The sequence below is a fragment of the Abramis brama genome (genome assembly GCF_963993115.1).
Source record: "Abramis brama genome assembly, chromosome: 1".
NCBI lineage: Eukaryota > Metazoa > Chordata > Actinopteri > Cypriniformes > Leuciscidae > Abramis > Abramis brama.
This window is the reverse complement of record NC_139963.1, coordinates 74,939,151-74,951,654: the sequence shown is the minus strand read 5'-3', so window position 1 is coordinate 74,951,654 and position 12,504 is coordinate 74,939,151. Positions and strand designations below refer to the sequence as shown.

General features: G+C 37.1%; 1 long non-coding RNA gene across 2 annotated transcripts; it reads left to right on the top strand.

The window, feature by feature from the left end:
• Positions 1–2,824: 2,824 nt before the first annotated feature.
• Positions 2,825–11,096, top strand: LOC311084948. Of its 2 annotated transcripts, XR_014606681.1 has the most exons (4): positions 2,828–2,936; positions 3,986–4,102; positions 5,818–5,969; positions 10,884–11,096. It is a non-coding gene; the product is annotated as an uncharacterized lncRNA (long non-coding RNA). The 2 variants fall into 2 exon arrangements; XR_014606682.1 differs by lacking the exon at positions 3,986–4,102 and having other exon boundaries at positions 2,825–2,936; positions 10,884–11,095.
• Positions 11,097–12,504: the final 1,408 nt, after the last annotated feature.

Below are 12,504 nucleotides of genomic sequence, written 5' to 3'. Positions count from 1 at the left end.
CATAAACATATACACACACATAAACACATATTAAATAAATAAATGAATGAGTTCTTGGAAGTTTTGTTGTTTCATAATCTTGTAAGTAAGCAGTGCTTTTGTTGAACAGAGTTCTTTAGACTGGATAAAAGGGTGAAAGTGATTAATAGAGAAGGTCGTGTGTGCTTATTACAGTAATAACAGCTTATTACCACCTATAGTTACGTTTTACAGTCAAGCACCCGGTAGCGCTGCTGTTAATAATGACAGTGTTGTGTGTCATGAAATGGCGTTTGATTGATCAAAATACAAGTTTTATCATTGTATTTATTTGAGATTACCATACAGAAAACTGTAATTATTATAATATTTTTTTTCATGTCAGCTAATGTTGTTAACAATATCACCATTTGACCATGTGCTGTTCTTGTGGCGCTGAATAAAAAAATGCGATGAACCAAGAGGAAGAATAAGGAAAAATAAGAAATGCATTCAAAACTAAATATCATTGACACTCCCTCAGGTATAATGCTAGAAAACATTAGATCAGAAAGAACACGAGAACAGAAATTTCGATAATAAAAACACTCAAGGCTCTTTCTTTTTGTGTTTTATTTATCAATTTAGCAAAATCTCTAGTGTTAAATTAACACTGCTGGGGTCTATATACTGTAAGTCCACACTCATATAAAGTAGCACTTGTATGTTTACACAACAACATAAAAACAAAAGTTCTTCCTTTTTCTTGTCTTGACTTGTTCACGAGTGAGGAAAGGATGGAACAGGAGACGGATCGGTGCAGCTTCTGCAGTAATGCAGTCGATGTATCGGTCTGTCGTGGTGAAGAAAGATTGATTTACCGGTCAATCTATGTTCCTACTCTCACCTATGGTCATGAGCTGTGGGTCATGACCGAAAGGACAAGATCCCGGATACAGGCGGCCGAAATGAGCTTTCTCCGCAGGGTGGCTGGGATCCCTTAGAGATAGGGTGAGAAGCTCGGTCACTCGGGAGGAGCTCAGAGTAGAGCTGCTGCTCCTCCACATCGAGAGGGGCCAGCTGAGGTGGCTCGGGCATCTGTTCCGGATGCCTCCTGGACGCCTTCCCGGGAAGGTGTTCCGGGCATGTCCCACCGGGAGGAGACCCCGGGGAAGACCTAGGACACGCTGGAGGGACTATGTCTCCCGGCTGGCCTGGGAACGCCTCGGTGTCCCCCCGGAAGAGCTGGAGGAAGTGTCTAGGGAGAGGGAAGTCTGGGCATCCCTGCTTAGACTGCTGCCCCCGCGACCCGGCCCCGGATAAGCGGAAGAAGATGGATGGATGGATGGATTATAAATTAATGACGTGGCAGTCTTTTTGGTAGAACTTGCGCTTACACTTTCATTTCTGTAAAACTGACTGCAGTCACTTGCATAATTACTGCAAGCTGACAGGTAATTAGCTGCTTGAGAAAATAGATGTTCTGTCAGGATCAGTACCGTCAAATACGATTGACAATTAGCATACAGTTTGGATTGGCGGTATGGTTCCGTTCTGGGCGAGAACTCCCTGTGCATCCATGCAGCCTAGCATAGATTAGAGGAGGGAGAGCAGCAATAACCTCCCAAAACAAAACCATATGCCAATATCCCCCCAAACCCAACAAGCATGTTGTCAATACCCAAAATGCTTAGCAGTAAACATGCATATTGCAATGAATGACATACCACCTGAAATGAAGAAGTGAAAATTGAGATATCAAAATGAATCAGCTGCTTGCTTGTTGTATATCCGCAGTCCAGTTCCAGTTTCTTTGGGTGACGCCTGTGAGCTAGAGATGAGAGATGGAGATTTCCTTTTCAATTATCTTTTTCATTTGAAATAAGTACTGAAGTACACAATCCTGAAGTAATCCTGGTGGAAACATCCGGTTCACACAGAATTAGTAACTCATGTCATTAATACAGCTGGATGGTTTAATGTAACAAGTGTGATGCTGATGCTTGGATATATTTAGTCACAAATATGTAGGTTTGAATAAATTCCAATCACTAGACAAGTTATTTGTTGACGTGCACTGCGTACACTGTCACCTGTCAATGACGTCATAACCTTGTTATACTTGGTTGTAGTTTACTAATGTAGAAACCAAGAAAAAAAGAAAAAGAAAATAATAATAATAATAATAATAATAAAATATATATATATATATATATATATTATCTTTTGTTATTTATTTTTTACACACTCCCCCACCACGACTGATGCTGAAAGAATGGTTACATCCTGATTTTAGCGTCATATGTTGAGCACTGTAGATCCAATCTAGTGGGGGAAGCATCTCCCCAAGCTGGAGCAAGCAAGGACACATTGCAACAAGCGTGTTGCTGTAGCCAATTTAACAATTGGGATCTATTGGGGGAAGCTTACACCCCTAGCGGCAGCAAAATCTGACATACATACAACATACAACAAGCATGTTGTATAATCGCGAAACTATTGCTAAAACTAGTGTAGTTTGGGCGCCGTATAGGGGGGGAAAAGTTAGGACAATTCCAAGGGCCCCTGACTGACAGGGGCCCCAACAAATAGATAAAAACTAATTAAAATTTTTTATTATATTATACCTTATATAAAACATCATCACTGAGTATATTTCAAATAATAATAAAATGAATGATGTCTTTGATTTTACTTATTTAGGCAATAAAAGTTAAATATCCCCATTGACCAAAAAGTAAACATCTATATTGACGACCACCCCCCTGTATCTGCATGAAATGGTTTGGTCCTGCCTTAGCGCACTCATCAGTGACGTATTTAGTTGCAGACAGTCAGTCGATGCGCCAGAAACACACAGAGGCCACAATGTTGCATAGTAAAAGAAAATCTGGTTTTCAAAAAAGGAAAGAGAAAAGAGAGAGAGGAAAGACAAAAGAAAGGGTGTCAGTCTGTAACCCAGTTTTTCACCAAGAAAGGTGGGTAGCCTTTAGTCTGCGAGTGGTATTAACCTGTTGTCCATAGTGAAATAAGCTAGCTAGCTGCAGGCTAGTGTTAGCCTACATTTCATCAACATTTAATCAGTACAGGGAAACGTTTAGCAAGATATTCATATTAAATCATTGTCCATGCCCATTTTAGCAGACTAAACAACAGATGAGCAGCAGCACCCCAGTCCCCCCATAACTACCCCTCCCTGTCTCAGTGAAGAAGGTGAGCAACACTGTGGTAATGAGTTAGCATCATTACAGGGAGTCTGTGTGGGGTTCCCTGTCTCTCTTGCTCTTTTTACCATAACAAAAAAGAAAATTAAATATTTATTAATGACAGAAATCAAACACAAATTATTTTCTCACATAATGACCATTATGACATAAATAAAATAAAAATAAAAAAACAACCTCCTGTTTGTACTGGATGCAGTTAGAAACAATGAGTAGCTTACCTCAACCTGCATGTAAGTTACAGACAATATTAAAATAATCCAGTTTGATGCGTTCATTTAGACTGAATTTTGGCTGTTAAATGACATCTGTAGATACAGACTTTATTATTCCCATCATTCCAGACGTCAAAACCTATTGATTTAGTGATCACTGGATCTGTTTTGTAGCGCTATAATAACCCTGATGTGGAAATTCCGTTTTACACGTCAACTTTATTTTGTTGTTGGCATATATGTGCAGTTAAGTTAAAAAATCTGCTGTTTTCATTGTTTTGAGATGATGATGTTAATTTATTTTGATTAAAAAGTTAATATATATTTAGGTTTTTTCTTTTTTCTTTTTTTTTTTAAATCTGTCATTCATTTTACAATAAAAATACATTGAGACTGTAAAGGATTGCCTTAAGGACATTTTTATGGTGGCTTTTAATCTTGCATCAAATAGTGAACTGCATACTGTATGCAGACTTGCATTTACTAATCACCAGCAGTAAATATTGTGCTAGTACTAGTATTGAACTACAAGAAGCAAGACAGTTGCAAGCCTTTGATTAGAGTTATGTAAAGCTTTTGATGGGACAGTTTGGTCCTAGAGATGTGGTGACAGCAGCTGCGCAGAGGGGGCCCGATTTGATTTTTTTTGTCATGGGGCCCAAAATTCCTGGCGGCGCCCCTGCCGGTGCCAAGTCCGGATAAATGGTGAGGGTTTTTACTTACTTGTGGTGCACTTTGTCACGGTCACCAGCTAGTCACCACCTCCTCACTACATTTCCCATCATCCTCTCTGGCCCTCACCTGCATGCACTTACCTGACTCATTACCTGCACGATACCTACCTGAACAACTTGTCTTCAGTCATCTGCTTCCTTCATCCGTCTTCAGTCATTGCCTCGATCTCCATTTCAGAACAGACATCTATCCTGAACACTGTATTCATCAGTTACTCTCCTGCTTCCATTGCTGCGATAACATACTTCTGCAAATAAACCTGTTGATTACTTTACCTGTGTGAATCCTTTACCTGAGTGAAAAATAAATCAGTGTTTACAACATTTATAATAAGTGCATTATATATTGTATAGATACTTATAAATATAATAGAGATGCACCGATTACAATTTTCTAGGCCAATTCGGATTTCCGATTTTTCATTGAGTTTGACCTGCCGATACCGATTTTAGCCGATTCCGATTTAATTTTTTTCTAACCACTTTACAGCACACACAAATATTTATTTTCGATCTTTTCTTTAACCCTTTCACGCGCAAGTTTAAAATATTCTAACTGACACCCCCCCCCCCCACCCCCAGAGTGAGTTTTTTCAAGGCGAACGTTCCCTTTAATGTTTCCATGGCGACACGTCACGCGATACACCGCAGCCACAATAAATATGACAGATGTGTCACTTTTATTTCGCTTTTCCTTTTTAATTCAAAATATTCACAAACTTGCTTACCATGTCATCAACTAGCCTATCTGATATTCCGATTCTCAAATACGTGTAAGTGAGTGTGTTTGGTCGTTTAAAAACCTTTATAAATAATCTTGATTTATAACATGAGATGGGCACCGCAATGTTGTCCTGTCAGTCGGATTTACAGCACGTGAATTCATCAGTTTCTCCCGAAATAAATGCAAGTAGCCGGTCAACTGAGAAGAATAGAGTCAACTTTATAGTTACTTCCACTATGTTTGTCTGATATGAATAACACACGTCAGCAAATTATATTTGAATAGATTGTTATTGCTGCTTCCACAGACATCAGTGTGTATTTTACAAACTCCAAATGTATTGTTTTACTCGTGCTTATGTGTATTTATATACCCATATATGAGACCGCACCGCTCAAAAGGTTGATCATGCGGCGCCCGAGTGCATTTGACCGGCATAAAATCAGCATATATCAGACTGACCAGCCGGTTGCCGGTCAAGGTCGATCACGTGAAAATCCGGTCACCAGCCGAACAATCGGTGCATCTCTAAAATATAACATATGTGTATATATATGTTATAACATTTAATAATGCATAAGCATTTCACAGATTCTATGTACACTAATTGTATAAAACAATTCTGCCAGTACACCATAAGTTATAAAAATGAACTAGATCAATATGATTAATGCCATTCATAGTTTCCATCCTTATGTTGTGTCTCCCTCTAGTTACATTTTTTAAATGTATTTACTATACGTGTTTTAAACACTTATGAAAATAACATATAATTATAAAATATAAATATAACATTCATGCATTTATAACATTTGGAATTTTTAGAAATTTTTACTTTTATTTTATAATATTACATTACATTTTCCATTGTTTAATGTTACTAAATCATGATAATTAGTTTACTGGATCAATGCGATTATTTCCATTCATAGTTTCCATCCTTATCCTATGTCTCCCTCTAGTGGGCAAGCAACATTTATTTAGCAAAACTATGGACCAGAATCAGAAGATTTGGATCGACTCACTGAAGCAAAAATTAGCAAAGACGATCGTAAGAAAATAATAAAAACAATGAACCACTCAGACCACTGGAATGCAGCTAATTAATGAAAAGGTAAGTGTGTTTTTCTATTTGTTTGTTCTTTTGCATGAATTGTATCTTTTAAAATTGAAAGAATGAAAGAAAAACTAAATAAAAACAAACAGATAACAGTAACACACAGTATTTTGAATAAATGATAAACACAGAGTAACGCCCCTTTCACACATACTCCATTTGCAGTGTGTATGCGGTGCGTATTTTTTTCCGTACCCATGTTATCAGGTAGGGATGGGTATCGTTAAGGTTTTAACGGTATTACTACTCTTACCGATACTCCTTATCGATCCGGTACTTTAACAGCATTCTTATCGGTTCTTTTTGTTATATTAAAAAAAAAGGAAAATAAAATAATTTAGAACATAATATTGCTTTATATTTTGAAATGTTAAATAAATATCTATAGCAAAAGAAAAAGCAATGCTTTAACAAAACAAATAAAACATGTTATGCAGAAGGGTGCAGGCTTTTGTGTTTTATATACAGAAGACATAGGACACCAAAAACAAAGTACAAACACATGGTCAAAAAAAAAAAAAGTGTACAATAAAACAAATATACAAATTATATACCCAGTGCTTTAATTTCAGTAATGTCTACTGACATTACTGTTCAGGAGTAATATGGGCTAAAAAGACATCTAATAAAGTCAGATGTAAAATAACACTGCATAGTTTATCATAGATAGATTAAAGCTTATTAACCCTCTGAGGTCTGAGCTGTTTTCTGGGCCCTGGAGGTGTTCTGACATGCTCTGACATTTCTGGTTATTTCTGTTACTTGTGACATTTTCATGGCTAAAGTCTAATTACACTGTATTCAGCACAAACTCTGCTACAATAATATATCAGCAGCATGTATGTAAAAGTTTGTAGTTTTGAGATAATGACATTTATGCGTGGTTTTTGAAAATACAAAAAAAAATTCTCACTGAAATAAGGCCATGAAACCCATACTGATTATTTCTTCACAAGACTTTTGAAAATTGTATGACGTAGCCTAGAATATTTGCTGCAAAACTATGTGAAAATCACCCTGACTGCTCATTCAGATAAGACAATATATTGATTTAAAAATTTTACGACGTGTTTTGTGTGAAAAAGCCTTATGCGAGAGCTCATTAATATGTAAGCTTTTCTCACCTGAGAAAGACAAAGAACCTCCCCTAACGGCCCTATTAGGAGCTATCAGGCCCCTATCATTCTGAGCAACCTTGCACAATACTGTAAATGAGGAGATTTAAAAAATAATGGCTTTTAAATTGTTTGGATTTATTTACAACACAACATAATCCAAAGATACACAACAAATGCCAAAAAAGCACTTCAAAGACAGAGACCTTTGTGCCATTCCTAAAAACATTGTACATACCTTTCATTTCCAAGATTTTCACTTTACCATGTTCACGTACTGAGACTCATGTGAATGTTGAAGTCCTCAGTGGCATCTGGGACCTGAAAAAAAAAAAGTGAACATACTGATATCAAGAGAAAGGCCTGCACGATTTTGGAAATAAATATTAGATTTTTCTGGTTAAAATTGCTTTTTAAAATTCCTTTTTAAAATTCACAGAATACACACACACACACACGTTTCCAACGATATATAATATAATGAACACCAGGTTTGTTGTGCCTTGTAGGCATAAGGTATATGCGCAGTGCGGATAAAATAATAATAACAATAAATAACCTATAGCAGCCTATAAATCTTCCAAAAGAAGCTAGAGAAAAATATATTGATTATCATGTTACTTCAAATGTTTCCATCCGTTATGATGATATGAAATGAGATAATAATAAAAACATGAAGCCGTTTGGTGCGTTTTGCTTTCATCCAAAATATGATACATTCAAACGCGATCGCTTGCAAAATATGATACATTCAAACGCGATCGCTTGCAAAATATGATACATTCAAACGCGATCACTCTCAAATATAAAACATTATGGTTACCATAAACATATCTATGTTTGAGCAGATATCCACAAACACAGTAAACACATATGATACATTCAAACGCGATCGCTTGCAAAATATGATACATTCAAACGCGATCGCTTGCAAAATATGATACATTCAAACGCGATCACTCTCAAATATAAAACATTATGGTTACCATAAACATATCTATGTTTAAGCAGATATCCACAAACACAGTAAACACGGGTCTAAATATTATAATATTCCCCATATATCTAGCAACAGTTCAGCTGCAACGTGACATTTATGCAACAATAACAAACTAGGCTATGTAAGAATTTCTTACCTTATCTTTCTTGTCTTCAAATCGCGTTCTTCTTCTTCTGAGGTAGCCTAAATCCAATGTAAGCTCAGGCACGTCTTTCAAACTCGACGAAAAGTGAAGTGAAGTGTTTTGTTGTTGAGGTAACGAGCGCGTTCGCGTTCCATGTGGAGATTTGCATGTGAATATCTTTTGCGCGAGTAGGCGTGGCCAAATTAACTGTAATGAGCAAGCGTTTGAGAAGCTGGACATCTTGTTGGTTTTATACAAATTACTTAAACAGAGAATATTTGTTTTCGTTTTGAATCCGATCATTTAAAAGTACACACTTAAATGTTTATAAAGGTATATGGCTCATAAATGTGTGACAAGTATTCGCTGAGTTTTGTTTCAGTTTATAGACGTGCTCAAGAAAAAAAAGTTCACCGCGACGGAGAGGCAGAAAGCACACCCTGTTTATTTTCTTTATTTTACAAAAGCACAATGTTTTGATTTGATTGTAAGTGGACACATACAAAAGGAGAAATATCACAGATTCTTTTTTTATATTTCTTTTTTCTGTATGACCATAAATGATGGAGTAATTTAAGTTTATAGTGCTACAATGTGGAGAAAATCCGGCAAAACGCGTCGGCGCGTTTGTCGACCTCAGAGGGTTAAAGCCAAAATTATTCATTCAAGAGCTGCGACTGATTTTCTCTTTGCCTTTTGTTGTTTGATTCACATTAATGGAGCAATCGTCAGCAGGTTTATTAGACTGCTGCCTCTTTAAGACCAAATGCAGATCTTATTACGCATCATATTTCCTCCCAACTATTTACGCCCATTTAAGACAACTGTATTTTATTGAATAAACTGTTTAAGTGAATCTCCAAGACGGCCATTTTGCCATATTTGTGTGTATATTTGATCGTTTAGATGCGCACACGAAGCCCAAAACATACGTTGCTTGTCTCGTTGCGGTGTGTTTCGGAGCGCGCGCCGCATTTGGAACAGCGTCTATTGCGTCAATTTTGGTACTTTTTGGGAATAGCCTTTTATTATCAAACGCATCCCGCAGTTTAGCAACAGTATAGACTACATTTTACAACAATCACGATCGTGCAGATTCTGACGTTACGTTTGGGTTTTAGGGAGAAATGACAGCGCACCGCTGTGAAGGGAAGGAAGTTGCGCTGGAGAGAATGCGGCTTTAGTTTTTAATGGTTATACCTCAAATATCTTCTTTTTTTATAATCATTGGAAGCCAAAATCTAAATCTTAAATAAAATTAGTTTAATATCAAAGATCTAAAGTGTAACCGTTTGAATGTTTAGTTCTGTCCTCATCGTCACTCATTAAGCAGGGCTGTTGTGTTGTGCGCGCCGTGGCTCCACGTGAAAGATCGCTCTCTCTCTCACACAGACACTCTCTCTCTTTAGCAAAAATGCATCACAGACAAATGGTTCAATATTATTATATGTAGAAGTGGCTGGCGAGATTAAATTTGCAAGATAATAATTTCTTAATAGCAATAATAAATAGCACGTGTACTTTCTTAATTTCTCTAGTACCGACAGCAGAACCGATAACGTCTGAGCTAATCGATCCAGCGGTCTTTCATAATTCAGCACCGGGGCCCATTTAATACCGGGTTTCGGTAACCATCCCTATTATCAGGTTAGAGCTTTCACACTGCACGCGGATGCGGTCCGTCGATCCGTTCCAGGAGCAGTGCAGAGATCGTTTCCACACCGAGTCTACTTCTGCTGTGCTGCAAACGCTGAATTAAAGTGACAGCGCATGTTTCGTGGTCAAAATGAACACAGATTGACCTGAAAATGCAGTAATTTCACCATAAATGTATTTAAATACTACTATTTTTCACAGTCATCGTTTTACTTTAAGACCGGGGTAAAGCAAGGAAAACTACAATTTACCTCAACAAGGCGACATTATGAACAACACTCGTCTCATTCGTGGAGGTGGAAAAACAAGTTATTTGTGACATGCAAGATTTATTTTAGCCTATTAAAATTTAAATGCAAAAGAAAAGGCATAAGAGTCAGCTGTTTCTGTCAATTTTAAGTTTTAATTTAAAATGTTTGCGATTTTAATATAAGTACATGATTAAATATTTGACCACTTGCTTGAGCAACTTAATATAAGTAGAAGTAATGCATGGAATAATAGCCCTACGTTGTTTAAATTGTGTTTTAACGTGCATACGTCCATTAAAGAGTGTATGTGTACAAAGAGAATTGCAATGCTGACAAAACTTTTTTTTTAATAAAAGTTGCTGATAACTTCTGGATTTGAAATAAAAATAGTGAGTATGTGTTTGTGGTACAGCCGTGGATCAGTCACTGCAAACGCAGCATATGTGAAAGCACTATAACGCGCTACTCACACACACACCACACTGCACACGGAGGATGTGTGAAACGGCCGTAAAAAAATTTCCAATATCAATTTCTGAAATTCAACCTCAAGTTTCTCAATTTCAAGTTAAATGTCTTGTTTTCAAATTCCCAAAAATGACTGAGTAGGAAAGTTGTTCAAAAATGAATGCAGTTCAGTCCATGAAGAGAATTAACTTTGTCTTCAGGGAAATCCTGGAAAACTTGAAAAACGCAACGTATGCAGTTCTGTCCTACCCAATCAGAAAACTCCTTTTCTCACAACTCCTTTTCCTCCGTTTCCAGGTACGAAACGATGGGATGGCTCGCCAGTCCAAACCCGGGATAAGAGTCCACAGCCAGGACAGGATTCAGGATCACAGCAGCAATTTTTCAGACTCTCACAAAAGAGAAAAATAAAACACAAGAAAAAAACCCGGCCTTGCAAAAACAAAGCCAAAACAATCATCAGTAACTCATTCAAATAAACAGTTTCTAATGACCAAAATGTGTGTTTCAATTATTTGGATATAGGCAACACATACATGCTAGTCACCATGTGCTTGATTAAAGGGATAGTTCGCCCAAAAATGATATTTAAGCCATGATTTACTCACCTTAAAGCCGTTCGAGATGCATACGTCAATCTTTTTTCAGACGAACACATTTTCAGTTATTTTAGAAAATGTCTTAGATCTTTCAGTGGTTATAATGTGAAGCAATGGGGTCCAGCTGATTCAGGTCCGAAAATGTACATGCATCCTTCTCAAAAATAATCCATCCGGCTCCAGGGGGATAAACGAAGGCCTTCTGAGGGTAATCCGTGCGGTTTTGTCGTAAAAATATACATATTTAAAACTTAAAAATAAAATAACTGGCTTCCGGTGGCGGTCGGTGCGCGTTCACAGAGATGGATGCTGGCGTATGACGTAGGACGTAGCGTAGGAAGCGTCGTGACGTAGAACAAACGTTGAGTTTTGTTTTGCTCTGCTCTCTGGCTCCGCTGTCACGTTCGTTCTACGGATTATTTTTGAGAAGGATGCATGCACATTTTGGGACTTAAACGTTGTGGACCCCATTGCTTCACATTATAACCACTGAAAGATCTAAGATATTTTCTAAAATAACTGAAAATGTGTTCGTCTAAAAAAAGATTGACATATGCATCTCGAACGGCTTGAGGGTGAGTAAATCATGGGTTAAATATCATTTTTGGGCGAACTATCCCTTTAACACACTAGAGTCTGTTTACAGAGCTAGCAAAGCTAGCAGCGCATGGCACACACTTCACAACAGAAAAAATATAATCTTTCAAACATTTAAACATAACTATATGCACTCACAGATTGTATTAGAAAACACTTAAAGCATTTTCAAACATTTATTATATCACTCATCACTTTTTCAAATGCATTTTTCACATTAAGAGTCCAAAAACAGTATCCACATTACCTAAATACATCTCTTATGAAGAAACTGGTACTCACCAAGGAGAAATATAAATCAGAGACAAAAAAAGTATTTTCTCAAAGAAACAGATTTAGTTCAGATCCTATCACGCCAGTGTCTTTTCTTCTCGTCGCGTTCAGATTCACATCGCACTCTTCTCAAAGCGTGGGCTTTTTAAAGAATTAATACCTCATAAATCTACTTCTCAACTTGTTAATAATCTATTGCTGGATTATTAAACAGTTTGTTCTCAGTCAAATCACTCAATCGCATCTGCTCTCACTCTCGTGTCGTTCGCAATCTCTCTACATTTCTGCTTGTGCGCGATCTTCTGGAACTCTCCAACAGGGGGCGGGGCTAACCTTTCACCTCACCAATCAGCAATCAGTTCAGGAACCTTTTCTTTCTATTGGGATTATTTATAATAAAATAAATAAATTATACTTCATGTTCTTTTCTTACTGTTAGTTTTATAGTG